Raw genomic sequence first — 23,987 nt, forward strand, 5'->3', positions numbered from 1 at the left:
AATTACAAGCTAAAATGTCAACATACAAAATCACTTGTATTTTTTAAATATTAGCAACAAGCAATCCAGAAATAAAATTAAGAAAATAACTTCATTAGCAGGAGAATCAAAAAGAATAAACTAGGAATAAATCTAAAAGGTATTAGAGTTGTATACTAAACAATAAAACATTACTGAAATGAATTTTAAAATATCTAATCAAAAAGATATTTCATGTTCAATGATGGAATAACTCAATATTGTTTAAATGACATTTTTTCCCAAATTAATATATAAGTTCAAGGTAATCCTGATCAAAATTCCAGCAGAATTTCTTATAAGTTGTTAAACTGATCAAAAATACATATGACAATGCAAAGGAACAAAATAGCCAAAACAACTTTGAAAATTGGAGAAAATTAGAATTACCTAATTTCAAAAGTTGCTAGAATGCTACAGTAATAAGGCAGGATTGTATTGGTATAAAGAAAGACATATAAATCAAGGGAATAAAATACAAAGTCCAGAAATAGGCTGGGCACGGTGGCTTATGCCTGTAATCCCAGCACTTTGGGAGGCCAAGGCGGGCAGATCATGAGGTCAGGAGATCAAGACCATCCTGGCTAACATGGTGAAACCCCGTCTCTACTAAAAATACAAAAAAATTAGCCAGGCATGATGGCGGGTGCCTATAGTCTCAGCTACTCAGGAGGCTGAGGTGGAGAATGGCATGAACCTGGGAGGCAGAGCTTGCAGTGAGCCAAGATCACACCACTGCACTCCAGCCTGGGTGACAAAGCAAGACTCCTTCTCAAAAAAAAAAAAAAAAAGAAAGTCCAGAAATAAACATTTATATTTATGGTCAACTTACTTTCAACAAAGATGTCAAAGCAGCTCAATGGGAGGAAGGATAGTATTTTCCAGAAACGTTGCTGAGACAACAGACTGTCCATATGTTAAAAAAAAAAAAAGAAAGAAAGAAAAGAGAAAAAGCATTTAGATCCTTACCTCACACCATACACAAAAATTAACTCAGACTATAGATCTAAATGTAAGAACTAAAACTATATAACCTCTAGAAAAATAGAGAAACTTTTTTTTTTCTTTTGAGACAGAGTCTCACTCTGCCACCCAGGCTGGAGTCCAGTGGCCCAATCTCAGCTCACTGCAACCTCCACCTCCCATATTAAAGCAATTCTCCTGCCTCAGCCTCCCAAGTAGCTGGGATTACAGGCACACACCACCACACCTGGCTTATTTTTGTATTTTTAGTAGAGATGGGGTTTCACCATGTTGGCCAGGCTGGTCGCCAATTCCTGACCTCATGATCCACCCACCTCGGCCTCCCAAAGTGCTGGGATTACAGGCATGAGCCACCGCACCCAGCCAAAATTTTCTAAAGGAAAATTCTTTGTGACTTTAGACAAAAATTTATTAGATGTAACAACAAAAGCACAATCCATTAAAAAGCTGATTAATTTAATTTCATCTAAATTAAAATATTTTGCTCATCAAAACATATAAATAAAAAGACAAGCCACACACTGGGAGAAAATATTTACAAACCATGCATTTCACAAAGGACTTGTATCCGAAATATATAAAGATCATTTATAACTTAACAAAAAGAAAGCCAAATTTAAAAATGGGCAACATTTTTGAATTGATGTTTTACAAAAAAAAAAAAAAAGATATATGGTTAATAAGCATGTGAAAAAATATTGAACATCATTAGTCTTTAAAGAAATTTAAGTTAAAACTACAATGTAATACCATTTTACACAAGATGGCTATAATTAAGACTGACAATAGTAAGTGGTGGTGAGGATGTGGAGAAATTGCAGCCCTTATACATTACTGATGGGAACATAAAATGATGCACCACTTTGGAAAATAATTTGGCAGTTTCTTAAAAAGTTAAACATAAACTTACCATTCAACCTAGCAATTCCCGAGGAACATATATGTCCATGTAAAACTTGTAATCATTTATACAAAAAGTATTTCCAAATGGGAAATAACCCAAATGTGCAAATGTCAACTGGTGAATAGAATTTCAAAATGCAGTATGTAATACAATGTAATAAAAAGGGACTACTTATTGATACATTTTATAACATTGTTGAACTTCAAAAATATTAAGCCGAGTAAAAGCAGCCAGAAACAGAAGATCACATATTATTTGATTCAGATTATATGCATTTTTGAGAAAAATGCAAATCTGTAAAGACATAAAGCAGATCAGAGTTTGTCTGGGACTGAGAATGGAAGCGTAAATTAACTGCAAACAAGCAAAATGAACATATTCTAATACTAGATTATGGTGATTTTTTTTTTTTTTTTGAGATGGCATCTCACTCAGTTGCTCAGACTAGAGTGCAATGGCGCGATCTCGGCTCACTGCAAGCTCCGCCTCCAGGGTTCACGCCATTCTCCTGCCTCAGTTTCCCGAGTAGCTGGGACTACAGGCGCCTGCCACCACGCCTAATTTTTTTTTGTATTTTTAGTTGAGACGGGCTTTACCGTGTTAGCCAGGATGGTCTCAATTTCCGGACCTCGTGATCCGCCCATCTCGGCCTTCCAAAGTGCTGGGATTACAGGCGTGAGCCACCGCGCCCGGCCTGGTGATTATTGACGACTCTTTAAATTTATGAAAAATTATTGAATTGTACACCTGTAATGGACAAATTTTATGGCATAAATTATACTTCAATAAAACTGTTTAGTTTTTAAAAACTGACATTTACTGAGCACTTACTAAGTGCCAGGGACTTTCTTAATCATTTTGCATAAATTATCTCATGTAATCTTCCTCAAAACACTATGAATGATGTTCATTCTGATATAGAGCCAAGGCCTTTTGAATTTTTGAATTTAGGTTTTCTAATGAGACCCATTCTTTGCACAACTCCCATAAAAGTGTATGTATAATTTGAGAGTTATTTTCCTCAAATTTCTTTACCAAAGCATTATGAATGGTGTTCGCTCATAATTTTGGGGGGAAGATTAAATAAGATCATTTATTAATACCTCCATTTCATGGACAAAATCCCATTTTACAGAAGATTAAATAATCCTATTCTATGGAATTAAGTAATCCCATTTTAAAATCCCATTTTATGAAAGATTTTTTAATCCCATTTTTGAAAGATTAAGATAATTTATTAATATCCCTATTTTATGAATAAATAAATTGAATCCGATAAACATTAAATGGTTTGCCCAACAGCATGTGGCAAATAACTAGGGAGCCAGGACCCTGGCAACCTGACTTCAAATTTTCGGTTCTAAAGCAATGCCCAGATTGTCTCCCAGTAAAATAGCCAGCCTGATAGCTCCATCAAAATTGTTTGGATTAATGAGATTTGAAGCATTTTCTAAATTTTCCTGTATTCGTAATAACATAGTGTTTTCAACACCTGACACTTTTAAGCCTATATGAAATTGCTGATCTTGAGCCATTTGTGATCTCAAAAGTGGTAATTTCACATGATTCAATCCAAAATAACTTAAATTAAATAAAAGTTTCTGAAACTAGAGCCCATAGTCAGATATGTGCTATTCTAGATTCTAAAGCTTTCCCATAAACAAATTCAGGCATTATCTCTCTGTTGGTGACAATTCATAAAGCCTTCAGGGTTTTAAACAATAACTGCAAATGGTCAGTCTAACTGCTATTTTTCACGTATTGGCAATTTTCTCTTTTCAGATATCTTCATTAGTATTTCTGAAGACATCTGCTTTGCCTTTCATCCTTTTTAACAGAAGCAGATGAGTAATTACTAATTAGATGGTAATAAAGACCATGGTAGTCCCTCTTATCCACAGAGGACACATTCCAAGACCCCAGTGGGTGACTGAAACCTTGGAGAGTACCAAACCCTATATAAATGTACTATTTTTTTTTCCTATACATACATATATACCTATGATAAAGTTTAATTTATAAACTAGGCACTGTAAGAGATTCACAACAATAACATAATAAAATAGAACAGTTACATCAATACTCAGAATGGCACATAATTTAAAACTCATGAATTATTTTTAAAATTTCATCTAATATTTTCAGACTGCAGTTGACAATGGGTAACTAAAACCACAGAAAGTGAAACTGCAGATAAGGGGAAGCTACTGTACAACATGAAGAGTCTTCACTTCTGATGACTTTAGATGGCATATTTAATCACCATTGTTTCTTGAAAACATTGGATGTTACTTTCTTTATAGCATAGAGCTATACACTTATTCTCTTAGTTCTGGACTTGTTTTTGTGAACTTCTAGACCCACCGCAAGTAAACAAGCCTTCGATTTTGCTATGCTTCTCCACAGATATACAGAGAAGTATTGTTCTGTATTCTATTATTAATAAACAGTTCAATCTCCTTCCCTAAATAAACAAAAAAGAAGGTGAGTTTTTCTCTCAAATACCCTCATGTTTTTGGAACAAGCTTTTCAAACTTTTCATTTTATATTCCCATGACACTGAAAAACCACCTGAGTATATACAAAATAAAAAGTCCACTTTAAAAATATGCTAGCTTTTTTCCCTCTAGTTGTAAACGTTCTGTTATTTGTTCACTCCAGGATTATGCAACATATAGGAAGATTAAATATCATTGTCTAAACTGGACCAGCACCCTGTTAGCACCACTACTTACTGAGATCTTAAGATGTAGACTCTGAAAGAAGGTCTAGTTTTAGATTGCCTCTCTGAGCAACTCTCAAATTCACCCTCTATTTGCCCTAGGGAACAGCTGGTTTTATCTTGTGGAATTTTTCTCTGGCCTAGCCTACCTTTTCCTGCCTGCTGTTACTGCTAAGATTGGAGGCTTTCTCTAAACCTGTGCTGTGCAATACCATAGCCACCAACCACCTGAAGCTACTGAGCACTCCTAATGTGGCTGATCCAGATCGACCCGTGCTGTATGTGTACAATGTTCACACCATTTCAAATACTTAGTAGAAAAAATGTAAAATATTCCGTTCATAATTTATATAAGGATAACTTTTTGGAAATATTTGGGATAGCTTGGGTTAAATGAAATATATTATTAGGATAATTTAACATTTTTTATCTTGTTTGGCTACTAGAAAGTTGTTCAAAATTACACATGTAATTTTGTATGATGTACTTTTTATTATATTTCTATTGAACAGCACTGCACTATACTGTCTGTTCATTTGCAAGTCTCCCTCTCCCCTTGCTCTGCAGTTGTGGGGAGGTTCCTAATACGCCCTTGTCCAGTCCCTGCTCCCAACATCCCAGGCTGAGCCAGCCCTACTGCACTCATCCAGAAGAAAACTTTGGCAATATTTGAAAAAATATTAAGTGATTTTTTTATATTTAAGGAAAAAATACAGAACTTCTCAAAATAATTCTAGAGTTCATCTGAGGGGCAGGAATAGCTAAGGATAATTTGTAAAAAGAAGAGTAATGAAGAGGAACTTCCTAGAAATTCATAAGTTTTTGACAAGCTTAAAAATTATAATAAATGGAAATTATTTAGGGCAATGTCTGGTGCATAGCAAGCAAGCACTCAATATGTGATAGCTATTACTATTGTCATTTCTTATCAAAGCATATACAAATAAAACAATTAAAATCTTATAGAATGGGAAAGAAGGATACATTTGTAGATGATTGGTATAGATCTATGAACAACCATTTTTATGTATATAAAATACTTAATATATTGTGTTTTAGATCTTATTATAGATCAATAGGTGAGAGAAGAGATTAATCAATAATTAGTTTTCAGAACAGCTAATTATTTTGGAGAAAATGAATCCCACATTGATGACAGATGAAATTTTTTAAATATTTATTTTAAGAAAGGTAAAATATAGGTGAATATCTGATATTTAACATAGATGGATATTCTAAGCTTAATAGTAATTGGGGGGAAAAGGAAGACTAATATGTTTAGTAGCATTAAAATGTAAAGCTTTGTTATATAAAAAAGTAACCAAAAGCTAAAGCAAACTGTAAAACAAAGGGAAAAAAATAACACAAATATTATAAAAAGTTAATTGTATTTAAAAAATGTATATACATCAATAAGAAGTGCATTAGGAATCAAATGATAGAAAAATAGACACAAGATAAACATGAGAGGAAATTTTGAACTCTACTAGTACAAATGATCAAAATATTTTAAACTATTAATAATCAGTGCTAGCAATGGTGCAATGAAATAGTGTTTTTGGACAGTACAGATGGGATTTCAGGGGCTACAACCTTCCTAAAAACAATTTGGCAATATATATCAAAAGCTTCCCACCCGATGATTTTAAGATTCTGTCTTAAGAAAATTATCTAAATTTACCTTACTAGCGGAAAAGTTAAATAAAGTTTTAATATAGCTATATGATGAAATATTACATGGTCATTAAAAGTAATGTACATGAAGGGTACTTAAAACATAAAGATGCTTATAATGTTATAATATAATAATATTAGAATAAAATAGCAGGCTCCACCTTGTCTTCTGTAACAATCATTAACATACCAACATTTTTCTGTGTTATTTGACACATCACAAGTGATAGAAGCCCAATTGAAATCGAACATGCTACCAAGAGAATTTCATGGAGGTGTCAGGTAGCCAAATGAAGGGCAGAGTACAGCTTGGTCAAAGAAGTGGCTAGAACCAGAGACCAAATGGTATCAGAACATCCTGACCCCACTCTCTGTAATTCTGAAGTCACGTTCAGATTGACTTGTTTTACACTGCAGGGAATATGGTCATCTTGTGTCCTGGGGTCTAATAACTCACAGCTTTGCCTGCAGGAACTGACTCAAGTTAACATTCTAAGGAAAACAATTCACTGGTCTACACTGGGTTAGCTATTTCCACCCATGGACAAATCATTGTGGCCAAGAAGGCAGGTTTCTGTGATTGACAGACACAACCTGAAACACATAATTGACAAAGCAAGATAACTGTTCTGCAAAGGAATAGAGGCACTGGGCAGGGAGGTTAGTAGGTGTTCATAGCAATTTAAATCTTCTTTAAACAGAAAAATTTCAGAAATCAACCTCTCTGATAGTCCTCAATAAAACAAAAGCAACACATAAAAATGGAAACATACCACTATGTTTTAAACTCTGTATTAAAATACAAGTATAAGGGTGAAAATACAAGTCCAAGGGTGAAAATCATAACAAAATGGCTACTCCTTAAAGAAGTAAACATTTCATTTAATCTCCACAACTCCTTGGGGTGATACTACTTTTTGTTTGTTTGTTTTTGAGACGGAGTCTAGCTGTGTCATCAGGCTGGAGTGCAGTGGTGCCATCTCAGCTCACTGCAACCTCCACCTCCTGGGTTCAAGCGATTCTCCTGCCTCAGCCTCCTGAGTAGCTGGGATTACAGGCGTGTGCCACCATGCCCGGCCAATTTTTTTTGTATTTTTCATAGAGACAGGGTTTCACCGTGTTGGCCAGGATGGTCTCCGTTCCTGACCTTGTGATCTGCCTGCCTCGGCCTCCCAAAGTGCTGGGATTACAGGTGTGAGCCATTGCGCCTGGCCTATTATTTTTAATTTACAGATAAACAAACTGAGTCATAGTTTACTAAGTTACTTGGTTACTAGTTGGTACTCCAGAGAAGACGAGTACTTAGGAAGTTTGATTCCAATGCCTGTAGTTCAAACATTATAATATAAATACAACAAGAATTAATCAACATAGACATTAAACAATTTGCAGGAGAAGAGAAAGGACTTTTGGTAAGCATGCACAGGAACCCAGGTCTATTCCAGGTGTTCTCCATTCATTGGATCCTCTAATACTAATAATCAAGACTCCGTGAAGAATACGTTATTATTTCCATTTTACAGACAAGCAAATGGAGGCTTAGAGAGGTTGAATGACTAATAAAGTATATTAGTCCATTCTCAAGCTGCTATAAAAATACTCCCCAAGAACTAGGTAATACATAAAAGAAAGAAGTTCAATTGAGTCACATTTGCACATGGCTGTGGAGGCCTCAGGAAGCTTAGAATCATGGCAGAAGGCGAAGGGGGAACAAAGACCTTCTTCACATGCTGCAAGAGAGAGAAGTGCGAGCACAGGAAAAAGTACCATTTATAAAACACTGAGATCTCACGAGAATTTACTTACTATCACGACAACAGCATGAGGGAAACCACTCCCATAATCCAATCACTTCCCTCCCTTGACAGGTAGGGATTACACTTCTAGGTCAGATTTGGGTGGGGACACAGAGCAAAACCATATCATGAAGTATAGTGATAGAATAAATTCTGAATCGGCTCTGTCTAGCTCCCAGCTTATTAGAGTGAACTTTGAAGTACTATTGCCAAAGAACTCTTTCCCTAAAGGGTGGGGGCATGTGTGGGGGGAGGGGTATTTAGGACTGCAAATAAGAGGTGAGCATAAAGCAGGCACCTTATCTCTTTATTTCTGATTTAGCTGAATCTTAAATAGCAGAATGTATTTTATGATAAAAGAAGATGAAAAGAAGTTAAGTCACTTCTAATGTTTGCATCTGATAAAAGGTAACTTCCAAATATATAAGGAAGTCCTTCCTGCAAGTCAATAGCAAAACAACTAATAACCTAATATAAAAAATGGGCTAAGGACTTACATATTTCTCCAAAGAGGACATGCAAATGGTCAAAATGTATATGAAAGGATACTCAATGTGACTAATCATCAGGGAAATAGAAATCAGAAACTCAATGAGATATTACCTCACACCTGTTATGATGGCTATCATAAAAAAAATAAAATGCAAGTATTAGTGAGAATGGGGAGAAACTGGAACTCTTGTGGTGAGGATGCAAAATGATGTAGCTGCTATGGAAAACAGTATGCAGGTTCCTCGAAAAAATGCAAAATAGAACTACCATATGATCCAGCAATCCCACTTCTTATTTTATTTTATTTTATTTTATTTTATTTTTTATTATACTTTAAGTTCTGGGGTACATGTGCAGAATGTGCAAGTTTGTTACATAGGTATACACATGCCATGGTGGTTTGCTGCACCCATCAGCCTGTCACCTATGTTAAGTATTTCTCCTAATGCTATCCCTCCCCTAGCCCCCCACCCTGACAGACCCCGGTGTGTGATGTTCCCTTCCCTATGTCCACATGTTCTCACCGTTCATCTCCCACTTATGAGTGAGAACATGCAGTGTTTGGTTTCCTGTTCTTGTGATAGTTTGCTCAGAATGATGGTTTCCAGCTTCATCCATGTCCCTGCAAAGGACATGAACTTATCCTTTTTTATGGCTGCATAGTATTCCATGGTGTATATGTGTCACATTTTCTTTATCCAGGCTATTATTGATGGACATTTGGGTTGGTTCCAAGTCTTTGCTATTGTGAATAGTGCCACAGTACACATACACACATACGTGTGCTTGTGTCTTTATAGTAGAATGATTTATAATCCTTTGGGTATATACCCAGTACTGGGATCAGCAATCCCACTTCTATACATGTCCAAAAGAATTAAAATCAAGATTTTAAAGTAACACTTGCATTCCCATGTTTATTGCAGCACTATTCACAATACCTGAAATGTGGAAACAACCTACATGTCCACCAGTGCATGAATGGATTTTAAAATGCAATATAAACATACAATGAAGTATTATTCAACTTTTAAAAAGAAGGAAATCTTGCAAAATGTGATGACAGAGTTAAACCTTGAGGACATTACGCTAAGTGAAATAAGCCAGGCACAGAAGGACAAATACTGCATGCTTTCACTTACATGAGGTATCTAAAGTAGTCAAACCCTTACAAGCAAAGAATAGAAAGGTGGTTGAAAGAAGCTGGAGCAATGCGAAAATGGGAAATAGTTAATCAGCAAGTACAAAATTTCACCTATATAAGATTGATGAGTCCTAGAGATCTGCTGTACAACATTGTGGCTATAGATAATAATACCATATTATACACCTAATATCTCACCACAATAAAATAAAAGTCAGAAGTCAAATTAATATTGTCTTTCTAAACAGATCAGAGTAGAGCAACCCAAGCCAAACTGCATAGTGCTGGTCAATAGCCAGTATGTTAGTCTGTTCTCACACTGCTAATAAAGACATATCCGAGACTGAGTAATTTATAAAGGAAAGAGGTTTAATGGACTCACACTTCCACATGGCTGGGGAGGCCTCACAATCATGGCAGGAGAGCAAGGGACATCTTACATGGCGTCAGGCAAGAGAGAGTTTCTGCAGGGGAACTCCCCTTCATAAAACCATCAGATCTCATGAGACTTATTCACTGTCATGAGAACAGCATGGGAAAAACCTGCCCCCATGTTCCAATTACCTCACACCAGGTCCCCCTCAACATGTGGGAATCGTAGGAGCTACAACTCAAGATGAGATTTGGGTGGGGACACAGCCAAACCATATCAGCCAGTAAAATTTCAAAAATAGGTGAAATATGGTCCCCACCTTCTTAGATCTCAAAATCAAGCAGCTAAGCAAAGAATACAGTGCAGTGTGATGAGTGTAATCTTAAAAGGTATGTATAATGTGGTGGTAGCACATACACACATGTTTTGTGTATTAGGGTTAAAGGCAGGCACAGAAAGCTCCTAAAAGGCTGAGAGAGTTAAGTTCGGTTCTCCAGCAACAGAAGCATCCACACTGTATGAAAAAGTGTAGGGAAATGAACCGCTAGCCGGTTGGGGGCCTATGAATAGCAACTAAAGGGGTTTTAATAGGATGAGAAGGGATGTGAGGCCTTTTATTTCATGCAAAAAATTTTAAAGTTTTAAATTTATTCTGACAGTGATTTAAGTATGAAATTTTAAGCAGAAGATTAACGCACCCAATCAAATTTACATTGACATTGCATATATGCCCTGAAAAATGTGATCATAAGAAAAAGGTCATGGTAAGTTTTCTGCTTAGATTTGGTGATGAAAAGAAAGAAATTGACAATAACTGAACTTTATATAAGGGCACTTGCTTCTACTTGGTGTTTAAGTTTATTTGAATACTAACTACAGTGTTTCTACGTTTAAATATATACACAGACGTCAGTGATAACTAATTAGTCAATTATTGTCCTTTGAAGATTTATTAAGAATGTTATTTTATTGGGTATCTTGTTTCTCAGTTGTCCACACACAGGATGATTATACAAGGCTGGTGCCTAATTGAAGGAAGCACACTAGTTCTATAGACAGACAAGTCTGAGTGGCTTCAGATGTCAAATCCTGAAACAAATTTTCAATCTGATATAATCAAACTGATGATTTTTAGTAGCAAAAATGAAAAGCTGAAAATGTCTGATTTTCCTCTTCCTTATGTCTCCATATAATAGGTGTTCACTAAATATTTATTAAATAAATAAATGAAACTCAATTCAGGTCTTCTCAAAGACTTATACTGAGAATTTTTAGGGTATTGGAAACTGTCACCGGCAGTATAAAGACTTATAAGACAAAGTTATGGTCCTATTTTTCAAACTATTATCAAACACAAACATCTATTGTAACGCTAATGTAATCAATGCAATAACAAGGTGCTGTGAAGCATAGAGTTTGGCTGCCTAGCCTGGAGCATGAAGAGATCAGAAAAGTTTCCTGGAGAAATTGAGCACTGGCTGAGTCTTTTTTTTTTTTTTTTTGAGACGGAGTCTCGCTCTGTCACCCAGGCTGGAGTGCAGTGGCGCAATCTCGGCTCACTGCAAGCTCTGCCTCCCGGGTTCATGCCATTCTCCTGCCTCAGCCTCTCCGAGTAGCTGGGACTACAGGGGCCCACCACCACGCCTGGCTAATTTTTTTGTATTTTTAGTAGAGACGGGGTTTCACCGTGGTCTCGATCTCCTGACCTCGTGATCCGCCCTCCTCGGCCTCCCAAAGTGCTGGGATTACAAGCGTGAGCCACCACGCCCAGCCTGGCTGAGTCTTAAAAAGGGGTTGGGCACTGCAGCATGAGGGTTTATGAGTGACCCTTATCCATTTTGCTCAATATACCAGGGACAAAGATTTATAATATAATTTCACCTTGAAAAATGGTACACATTTCAATTGCCAGTGCCTGGAAATCATCTTATTCACTCCTAAGTCATCTCCATTCCATCTCTACCATACCACAACAATTACAGGGAGCTTTAATTAACCATAAAGAAATTGCTGAAGTGGATGAGATTTAGTATGAAAGTTAAACTCATATAAAACACGCAAGGCCACTGGCCTGGAAAAGGCCTTTCTTCTGTTCTTCTGTGTGTACTCCTCCTCCACGTCTCCTACAGACAACAGAGTTCTTTGGATCAAAGAATCAAAGAATCCTGGAGCAACCAAGAAAAGAGTTCCTTTTGTTTTTGTTCAAAACAGTTCCAGTAAACCAGCCCCACGCTGCAAATCTCCAAATCATAAATAATTGCTATGGTGTGCAGTGAAATGCTAGTACCTAGGACAGTCACTAATGTCAGAGTAAGGCAGGACTGACATCTGCAGAAGTGTAATAATAAACTTATCTAAGGATCCAAAATGTTTGTTGTGGATACCTTACTGAGAGAGGAGGATTAGCCTAGGGAAAAAGATAAGAGCTTTGAGATCAGACACAAATGAATAGAATGCTGCCTCTCCTGAAAATAATTATGTGGCCTTGAGCAAATCACTCAATCTCCTTGAACTTTAGGCTCCACATACACAAAATGGGAATAATGAAATCTTTCTTGCAGAATTATTCTGAAATTCAGTGATTTTAAGCCTCTAACACAGGTAGCACAGAGTAGGCACTTAATCATTGGTATTGTTACTTTCATTTTCTCACCATCCTAACACCTAAGGAATTCTAATTGTTCAATACATGTTGTTTTGGAGAGGAAGGTAGCAGCCCCAAAATCTTCCCTGATCACTGTTACATACTTAGGCTCACTGTTTGAGGCCAAATCTATGCCTTCTTGCTAATTGGAAATCAATAAAACATCCAGCTAAATCAGATCTATTTATAGGACTGACAGTAATTCTGTTTATTAAAAGAACAAAATTTTTGTTTTTAAAAAAGAGAAAGAAAAAAGACAATTGCAATTGCATTCAAAAGTTAGTTTTAGGCAGGTTGTGATGGCTCACACTTGTAATCCCTGCACTTTGGGAGGCCAAGGCCAGTCGATCACTTGAGGCCAGGAGTTCGAGACCAGCCTGGCCAACATGATGAAACCCAATCTCTACTAAAAAATATAAACGTTAGCTGGGCATGGTGGCCTGTGCATGTAGTCCCAGCTACTTGGGAGGCTGAGACAGAAGAATCGCTTGAACCCAGGAGGCAGAGGCTGCAGTGAGCTGAGATCGTACCACTGCAATCCAGCCTGGGCAACAGAGTGAGATCCTGTCTCAAAAAAAAAAAAAATTAGTTTAAAATAATTTGTTTGGTTTTGTGTTTGCTTTTCATTTCACTGAATATAGAATTAATAAAGGTAAAGCATCTTCAAGGAAAAACGTCATTAACAAGAAGACTAGACCTACATTAGATTACATATTAAAACAGAATTCAGGCTCTTTTATGGAAAAGTAGCTTGAATATTTACTTTAGTCCATCTTTTGCCCATTAAATATTTCTATATTTCTGAAGTACTATGTGTTAAGAAATATGTATTTATCTTTGGGTGATATTTTCTGTAATCTGATATATCACAGAGAATCTCTTTCCAATTCATTGAGTATTTCCATGAACAGTATTTCCATCAAAACTATAAAATAGATGTTTGAGGTTTTTTTAATTTCATATACAGAAAAATACTTTTTTTCCTTCCAACCAATTAGGAACAGTTTTGAAAAGAATAAAATGCACAATTCATATTACATTTATGACTGTAAAACAAGCTAAGAGTTTGTTTTATTTATCTATTTAATATTAATAGTAAAGCAAGTTACATAACTTAGATGACAAACCTATGATAGGTCTAGATGAGTCAGTTGTCTATAGCAATGAAATTAAGTAGGTAATTGTCAGGATTCACCATCACTTTGTATATTGAATGTAATCTAAATGCTGTACTTTATAATTTAAACTTTCACTGTTAATATAAGATGCATGCCTTGTTCTTAAAGATAAAACATTGCAGCAAAGGTTTGCTTTGCAAACTGAGAGATTTAAAATGATTAACCTTCTTCTTGTCCATAGGAACATTTCACAATACTACGAGTTACGGCAGAGAGGTCTTAGCAGTTAGTTCTTCAGAGCTTCACTTCTCCTTCTTTATTGTGGAGTAATTGCTGGGAACTGGCTGCTCTATGAGAGATTACATTTCGTAACCCCCTCCTCCTTTCATCTACATATGGGCATATAGCTGACTTGTCCCAGTAGAACCAAAGCAGGAAAGATAGATGTCACTTCCTTTTCAACATGATTAAAAAGTGAGTATGCCTTTCTTACCCACACCAACTCCTTTTCCCTGTAAGATGTCAACACCCAAGGCAACCTGAGGAGTCAGGTATTGAAGATGATAGACCACCCCACCAGCAATCTGGACCCTACATTGTACAGCGCAAAGCCTTCCCTACTCCCCCACTAGGAACATCTGTATTAGAGTGTTAATAAACAAGAATAAATAGTTTATCTTGTTACGTGGCTAAAGTTTTGAGATTTGTATTTTACAGCAGCTAGTATTACTATAACTAATACGTGGAAGCTAAAAACATGTCACAGCGGCCAGCTGGGGCCTGAGACAGAGCTTCTTATTGTGTGGTGTCTTAGTAGACTCATCATAGTATAGGTTTTAGCTCTCTATATCATCGGTCCAAAGCTGACTTTGCTCCGGTGACCTAAAACTTATATTAGCCAAAATCACAGGAAATGAATTTGTAAACCTAAATGGCAATATGTTAATTTACCAAGACTTCTATACTTATCATGCTGTCTAGAGGACCCAGGACAACTATTCCTAGAGACATATTCACCGATCGTAGCTTTTGACCTTCTCCTTTTTCTCCTAGATTGTATACAGAGCACAATCCTTATGTTAATATATTCATTTTAAATAGTCAAGTTATAGCACAAATGAGTAGAAAAATAGTATACCATTATCTCCCTGCAAATATACCTCACTCAGTAGAGATTGAGAAATAATTTATTCTTGTACCATTTCTTAAGATGATTTACTCCACAAATGACTATATGAATTCACTTTAGGTAGATATTTACTAGTCTCCCACTAAAGGAGTGACCTTTTCCACCATGCAGGGGCCACCTTGACTGTGACAAAAATAGATACATATGACCTTAGGTCATAGAAGAAAAGGAGAGGGAATGAAAAAAAAAAAAAAAAAAAACAAGGTAGAACAATTAGGTATTAAAGGATAAAGAGCCCTGAAGAAAGACGCATACATCAAACTAAAAGGATATTTCCCATGATGTCAGTATCTAGATTTCTGGCCAAAACAAGCTAGGTTGTTGGATTATTTACAGAATCACTGCGCTTATGTTTGTGATCCATAAACATTTTGCTCTGTCATCCTGCATGCCTGAAGTAAATGAACTTCTAGAATGTTCTTATGAAACACCTGCCTCCTAGGCTATCCTTCCCTCAGAGTCAAAACTTAGGTCAAAAGTGTCCATTCAAAAAGTAAAATTTCCTTTGCTGGGGATTAGAAGGACAGTTTTAAGTGGTCAGGGCTTTCACGATAGAAGAAAAAGAGAAACATTGAAGTAAACAAAAATTGTTCTTAATATTAAATCTGTATGATTCCAAGAGAATAGAACATATCTATTGCAAAATTTGGAGTGTGCTTAAACTCAATTCAACATAAGAAGTACCTTACTACAAATCAAAGGCGGCAGACTGAAATATGTTTTTTTTTTTTTTTTTTTTTTTTTTGAGACGGAGTCTGGCTCTGTCGCCCAGGCTGGAGTGCAGTGGCGCAATCTCGGCTCACTGCAAGCTCTGCCTCCCGGGTTCACGCCATTCTCCTGCCTCAGCCTTTCCGAGTAGCTGGGACTACAGGCACCCGCCACCACGCCCGGCTAATTTTTTGTATTTTTAGTAGAGACGGGGTTTCACCATGGTCTCGATCTCCTGACCTCGTGATCCGCCCGCCTCGGCCTCCCAAAGTGCTGGGATTACAAGCATGAGCCACCGCGCCTGGCCTGAAATATGTTTTAAATTTTATGTTTTCAGCAAAATTCTGTACAGGGACTCTCTTCTAGTCCACCACGACATGAAATACCTTGTTTACCATTGTGTTGTCCTTCACTGTGTTTATCTGGTATACCAGGTAAGATGTAAGCTCCCCAAGGCGAGAACTGCATTCTTCTTCCTTTATATGTTCAACAGCCAAGGTTCTCCAGAATAGAGTGTGCAAGGAAGGTTAGCAAGACAGTGCATGAAAATAGAGAAATAATTATTAGAATTGTTATTAACAATCTCATTCTTCTACTGATTAACTATATTTTATAAAGCAACAGAATATCTTGTTTGTAAAATATGTATTTAGAGACTGCATGCACAAAACTTAATTGATAGGAGTGCATGACTAAAAATTATATAGACCACTACCTCACGGAAAATAGCATAAGAAATTTAAAACAATCATGAAAAGAATGTGCTGTCGGTGCAGTTGCCATGCTGATGGTGTGGCTGCAGAGAAAATGAAATGGATGCCCTGGCAATAGAATTCATTCTTTCATCAGCAATTATGCATTGGGTGCCTACCAAATGCCAGAGGCCTGTGCCACTGAAGAAGTGACTGGATTGTTAGAAACAGAGTAAATAGAGCAAACAGTAAAAATAGCTAAATCCATGACCATCCCCTCCCACACCTCAGGATTATCCTCCCTTTTCTTAACAGTGCACTGATCCTTATCTTCAAGTAAGGATCCCTGAAAGAACCCAACCATTCCTGTGCAACTGAGAAACTACAGTCTACACTATGATTATTTAGTGAATATGTATTAACATGCTGAGCATGAGATTGCCAATTGTGAAAAAAAAGATGAATTAATTCAAATGATTCCAGTTTTGCTCAGGATCGTCAAGTACATATACTTTTCAAATACATAGACTAGGATCCCAAGAAACTAAATGTATATCCATATACATTTGTTGTGAGTGCCAAAAAATAATTTCTCACTATGCCCTAACAACCATCCTAACAGATACCTAATGAGCCCTGGGTGCTAATCTCCTAAATAGGTATAGACAAACAGCAAGTTTGTTAACAAGATTAAAATTATAGTGATCCTTAAGTTTAATAGACATGAGGGGAAATTCATAACTGGCAAGTTATAAACATAAGGCATCCATATGATTGGGAATAGTGTGATGCAAAAAGGAAATATCTGACACGTTTGGTTTTTCTTTTCGATTTCTCCCCCTTTAAGAACATTCACATGCTTTGCTCAGTCACGTGATTTTCTGTCTTGCAGACATCTGGCTGAATACATCATGATGTTGTAATGCATGTTGTGTCTCTCAAGGCAATGTTTCTGTAAAATGCAATCCCTGTTTAAACAAAAATGACCTTCTCTCTCCCTGGTCAAATTAAGATCCAGAAAAATAGTTTGGAGTGTTATGGCCACCAGCATTTTCCACGTCTGTAAGAAAGAAACTTCAGCAAGATTCGATCCTTCTTCAAAAGACCAACAATAGCCAAGGGAAGTCTATTTGTATAAAATTGACAATGAGAAAACATGTGGTTGAACTGATTCTTTAGTAAGTGGGGGAACAGGAATCAGCCAACCAGTCAAGCTCTTGTCCACGCACTCCAGACAGCCAATGAATGAGGACTCACCCCAGAAGAATATTGCCTTTCTTGATTCACCAAAGCTGCCAGAAACAGTTCCTACTGTGAAGCACTAGACAAAGAGAAAATTTTGAATGTCACTGGCTTCCCTCCATCATTGTTTTCTCAGTATAACAGCAATTTTCAATACATTTTTCATTGCCCAATAATCTTCTGTTTAATTGCTAGACATAGGATCTCATCTGATTCAGATTTCTGTATTAAAATGTAAAGAGATAATCCTATTAGGTGAAATAATTAAGAATTAAGCTATTGAATGTAAAGGAATGCACTGGTAAAAACGTAAGCCCATTTTTCAAAAATGTAAAGATAAAATTTCAACATACCTCAGTGTATGTACATTGTATAAAACATTGAATGTATGTGATGAAAATAATATGATATAGAGTATATCCAAATTATTTAGTCTTAAACTTTCAGTGACAAATAAAAAACTCTAGTAGTCTAGCCACATAGTCTTGAAGAAAGGGAAAGAGGAAGCCTGCCAACTTAGGAACTAATTAAGTATTCAGCAGAGAATTTTCTGTGGCTCTGTCTAAAAGCCCTGTCAGTGCATTTAACTCTGGACAAAAGGTTGTTGAAATCACACAAAGGAGTTTCCCAATTCAAAGGCTATAGATGAAATAATATTCACATAGAAGCATGCCAGATCTTCAAAGTTTAATAATGGCCATATCTATGCATTTTATAACTTTAATGTGTAAGCAGAGTAAGAACCTGATATAAAATAAGCATAAAGAAATCTCTTTAGGAATGAAATTTTTAGCGTTAATTTACACATTTATTTCAAGGCACACATTCAGGAAGAAGGCAAGCTTTAGTTCAGACACAAAGAAGAAATGTGATCAGGTTATTTTGCCCCAGTATAAAAATAGCATCATTTGTATGAGGCCTAAAAAGTCTCATTGTATGAAAAGTGACCAAAGACTCTTGTATCAGAACATTTGTATAATGAGATTGGAAGTTTAGTAGAATGGTCTGAAATCTTGCATTCAAAGCTACCATATATTAAAATCTGGATAAGTCCTAAGAAGTAAGGAAAATGACCCCATGTTCTTAATGGCTCTTTGATAAAACTTCTTTACGTTCATGGGCCAATGGGTACAATAGCTTCAGTCAATATTAACTCAACAATAGAGGGAAAAAGCAACAGGTCAGTTTGCCTCCTCATGGCGGATGTAAATGCTGTGATCTTCTTGTTATGACTCTGTGCTCAATCTGTGGTAGAATCATAGAAGGTTCTGATTTAAAAGAACTCAGTGACATTTAAGACAGAGTTTGTCAAAGAGTTTGTCAAACTATGTTCTACACATTCCTCAGCTCCACAGGGAGGAGAGGGTTAAAATGAGAAGGAAGCCAGAAAAGCAGAACTTCAACCTCGTCTCTGGAAGACCAGAACGTCTCTTCTCCTACGGGTCTGAATATGGGGCTCCACGTAATAAGCCATAAAAATGAAGAAAAAGGGAAAGAAGGAGATGGAGGAGGGAGTATACAACTAATTGTTTTAATTGAAAATTATCTCGTTGTTAGAGAAAATAAAACTAGAAACTTGGGAAGCTAATTTCTCAAAATCACAATGCTAGGTCGAGGCAGAACCAACAATGGATTTGGGTCCTTTGCCCAAACCCTTCTCAATGAAGACTCTGTGATGAAGAGGCCACTTCCATTTAAAGGCAGCAACACTTAGAAAATCACAGGCATTAAGACTTAGAAGAGGTCCCCTTATCCAATGTCCCAGCCAGCACAGCCATTCTTTCACAGCATCCATGACATTCAGCCTCCTCTCAGACACGGGAAGATCACCTCTTCATGAAACAGCAGATTCTTCAAGGGTAAGGACACTCCTAATCTAAAAGCATTTTTAGATACTGGAAAAAGTACTGAGACTTTTCTCCTTTAGCCTGACACTTGATTTTACGGGTGGGCCAAGCAAAGCGATAAACAATCCAAAACCATCACAAATGTGATTTTCCAGTATTCGTATTTAGTAGTACTTTTCCAGTATTTGTATCAACTTAGGCAGAGCCTGCAGCACTCCAACAACTTCAATGTATCATTAATGCTTTCAGTTGCTAGTCACAAAACAATTTGACTAATAGTTATGTAAACCATAAATATATATATTTGGGCTTTTTTTTTTTTAATTAAGTAGTTTGGAGATAGACAGTGTCAAGATAAGGTCAGTGGGCCTGGTGCAGTGGCTCACACCTGTAATGCCAGCACTTTGGCAGGCCAAGGCTGGTGGATCACTTGAGGTCAGGAGTTTGAGACCGGCCTGGCTAACGTGGTGAAACCCCGTCTCTATTAAAAATACAAAAATTAGCCAGGCATGGTGGTGGGTGCCTGTAATCCCAGCTACTTGGGAGGCTGAGGCAGGAGAATTGCGTGAACCCAGGGAGGCAGAGGTTGCAGTGAGTAGAGATCGCACCACTGCACTCCAGCCTCGGCAGCAGAGCAAGACTCCATCTCAAAAAAAAAAAAAAAATAAAGTAAAAAATAAAATAAGGTCAGTGGCTCCATTATGCTTTTAAGGACCCAGGCTCCTTGGCTCCTTTGATCTGCCATTTTCAGCATGTCAACAATGTCTTTTCTCATCTGGTTAGTAATACTGTGTCCTATCTGAAGGACAACAGGTTTAGAAAAAGGGAGAGCCCAAAGAGAAATAAATTATTCTGATATCTCAAATACTGCACAACTGAAAGGGTACTCTGACTTATAAAATTAAACACAGGTTTCCTTTGGTTGCTATATCCCTAGATAAAATAAAATAATCCAGCTAAACTGCTCAATTACAGCAGCTGTGTTGTATCATTCAGCTCATCTCTCACTTTGATTTTCAAATACTTCCAGTTACAGTACAGTTTTCCATGAAGAATTTCCTATTAAAAAAAGGCAATTAGTAGACCAGAAGACTATGTATTTCAATGTAGTAAAAATAAACAAATAAAACAGTAGTAGCTTTGAAGCTATACAGATCTCAATTCATATTGGTGTTCTGCTATATATGAGCTTTGTGAACATGAATGGGTTATTGAACATTTTTGAATTTTAATTTCTTCATCATTAACATGGGAGCATTCATAAATAGGAGAAACTATATAAAAGTTCAAGCAAAGAGGAGGAATTTACTAAACAACTTAAAGAAAGAGGGAAGGAAGAAAGGAAGAAAGGGAAGGAGGGAAGAAGGAAGGGAGGGAGGGAAGAAGGGATGGAGGGAGGAAAAAGGAAGGAAAGAAGGAAGGAAGGAAGGAAGGAACAAAGGAAGGAAGGAAGGGAGGGAGGGAGGGAGGAAGGAAGGGTAGGAAGGCAGGAGGGAAGGAAGGGAGAGATTGAAGAAAGAAAGAGGTAAATATGTATATTTTCATTATTAAGTTTATATTCTGACTTATATGTGAGTGTCATCTGAGATAGGTTAGGGTAAGTCCATCAAAAATTGTCTCTGAAATCAGGCAAATTTTGATTTATGGTCCAAGGGCTAGACTTAAGCTCCAATATTCCAATCAATAAACTACCCCTACTTTATCAGCTCAAGCAGCCATAAAAATCTCAAATGACAGCTTCAGATTAAAAATTCTGGGCGTCACATCCAATAGCTTTAGCGAGTTCTTCATTGTTCTTGGGTCTGTACAAAGAATGACATAAACCAGGTCCCTGCCTTCTAGCAGTCATCCTCTGAGACAGTCAGTACAGACACATCCATAAGAGGCATGGAGACAGCAGGCCGGGCATGGGGGCTCACACCTGTAATCCCAGCACTTTGGGAGGCTGAGGCGGGCGGATCACGAGGTCAGGAGATCGAGACCATCCTGGCTAACATGGTGAAACCCCGTCTCTACTAAAAATACAGAAACAAAATTAGCTGGGCATGGTGGCTGGCGCCTGTAGTCCTAGCTACTTGGGAGGCTGGGAAGGGAGAACGGCGTGAACCCTGGAGGCAGAGCTTACAGTGAGCTGAGATCATGCCACTACACTCCAGCCTGGGTGACAGAGCAAGACTCCGTCTCAGAAAAAAAAAAGGCATGGAGACAACAAAATAAAACCAAAATGCAAGGATCCAGGCTACAACATGACGTAAATTCAGGTAGAATATTCTTCCTTCACCATTAGAGTCTTATTTTGCCTCCAAGAGCAGAATTCAGGTTAAGAGTCTTGTTTTCTGCCTGCATCTTGTTACTGACTACGGTCACAGAAAAACAAACTCTTCTGAAAATCCCTGAATGTGATGGACATAACTCAAGCATGTGGGGGTTATTATTAAGTGTGACAGAGCACAGAATATTTTTCCTTAAGCTAAAGAACTTCACCAAACATCATCCAGGTTAAAACAACATACATTTTGGTTGAAGCTGCAAAGAGCATATTATGTTTGCAATGCGGCTGGCAGGGGGCAGATACAGACTGTCCATCACTGGGAAGAATGTGAGGGAAAATACATCATTCAGACTGGATCACTCCTGCAAACAGCTATCAACTATAGGCATCACAATTACCTATGCAAAGAAGAGCTTAATTTCAATGTGATAAATGACATTTGGGCATGAATCCAATACTATAATAGTTCAAACATTTATCAAGCTAGCATTTTTCTCCAAATGCTTTCTCTCCATAAGTGGAGCAGTAAAAGATTGTCTTACAAACAAAGAGTGAAAAGATTCTCATAGGATCTACGCCTTCTGAAATAGCACTATGATTCAGCTACTTCTGGACCAACAATTGTTTTTGGTATTCAGGTTTGTTTTGTTTTGAATTTGAACAATTCAAGTTCTTCTAATCCTTTTTTTCTGTAGCATCAATAGATCTGCTTGATTTTTAGATCTGCTTGATTTTTTTTCTGACAATTTGTTAACCAAGTTTTCTGAGTGTGAGTATGCCATTGTCCCAGGCCATGTGTCTGCACTGAATTCTTTCTTTGGGAAAGATACTGTGATTCATAGCTTAACACCATATCTCTTCTGCTTCTGCCACCTTCCCCTAGTTCCTCATCGGAGAGTTGTCCATAATAAATAAAGAGCATCTACTTAGAAATGTGTCCTAGGAGGATGCTGTCACAATACTGGCAGCACATCACTAACTTCATGTGAAGAACACTGGCACCAAATTGTTTCTAGATTTCAGATGTTGAGCTCTGTTTTTAAGTCTCACCCTCACCACACACATTTGGGTGCATAGCCAGCTGGTCAGCTGGTCAATTCCTATGGATCAAGATGAGAGCAAGTAGTTATTCTTCTGAGAGCTTCCAATGCCTAAAAAAGTAGGAAAATAAAGCCAAAATGAGGAAACCAATGTGTAATAAACCTAAAGAGATTGTCAAATTGCAGGAGCCAGAAGTAGATATTAAATGAAATCTGCAGCATAGCACCTGGGCCCCTGACTGATCTCCCCTTCACTCCGGGCACATCATATGCTTCTGTACCTAAAACCTCCAGGGCTGCAAACGTGGAACTCTACCCAGCCAGTGGATCTGAGCATGCGCCGTCATCCTCTCACTGGAACATCCTCTCCCACTTCCCTTTTTCTCATCACCCGCTGTGCCTAAATGATTTCAACAAATCCATCAGGTGCCAACTCAAGTGTCAGTTTCTCAGAGATTTTCCCAAACCTTACATGTGCTCACTGCACCCTCCGCGTATCTCAGGGTGTGATTTCCACCTGCTTTTTCTCCGAGACTGTAAGTTCCATGTGGCCATGAACCACATCGGTTTACTCAATAGTATATGCCCATCCACTAACTCAGCATGTGGCACTTAGTAAATGTTAATAAATATTTACTGAATGAATGAAACGTGGAAGGACTCAGCGAAGTTATATATGTCGAGTACTTCATATAAAACTTGGCATGAAAGTCTCTCAGTTCCTTTTTGATATATTCAGTATTAACAATTATGAGCACTTGGCAGCAGGCCTGGAAAGAAACCAGTCCAGATTGCTTCAGAATCTTCAGGAATAATTTATTCAGAAGAGAAGCAAAGTGAGTCTTTGATAGTTTTGACTATGTGCAAAATTGAATTGAGAGGCATTGCACAGAGTTATCGGAGTATAGAAGACTTAGGCTTAGATTCGAAAATTAAGAAAACAAATTTAAAAAGCAAACTTAGGCTACAGTAATAGTTGAAAAGACATAAAATGAAGGAAATATAATTTATATATATTACTGGCTTAAAAATGAACATGATCATTTTAAAAAAAAACTACTAGGTAAAAAGTTAACCTAAGATTGTAATATAACTATATTTTGAGAAGTAAAAGAGGATTAGGAAACA

General features: G+C 37.2%; 1 protein-coding gene across 7 annotated transcripts in view; it reads right to left on the reverse strand.

Moving 5' to 3' along the window:
- Positions 1-23,987, reverse strand: part of SLAIN1 (SLAIN motif family member 1) — a 222,630-nt gene that overhangs the window by 64,597 nt on the left and 134,046 nt on the right. For 3 of the 7 annotated variants that reach the window (XR_010115921.1, XR_010115919.1, XR_010115918.1), the window contains 3 exons: positions 16,153-17,779; positions 2,503-2,653; positions 851-924 (listed from right to left, as the gene is read on the reverse strand). The gene's annotated coding sequence lies outside the window, so the exon portion shown is untranslated. Of the gene's footprint in view, positions 1-850; positions 925-2,502; positions 2,654-16,152; positions 17,780-22,869; positions 22,971-23,987 lie in introns of all 7 variants that reach the window. The other 4 variants (XR_010115917.1, XR_010115916.1, XR_010115920.1 and 1 more) reach the window with 4 other exon arrangements.

Source organism: Symphalangus syndactylus, chromosome 15 (assembly GCF_028878055.3).
Source record: "Symphalangus syndactylus isolate Jambi chromosome 15, NHGRI_mSymSyn1-v2.1_pri, whole genome shotgun sequence".
NCBI classification, from domain to species: Eukaryota; Metazoa; Chordata; class Mammalia; order Primates; family Hylobatidae; genus Symphalangus; species Symphalangus syndactylus.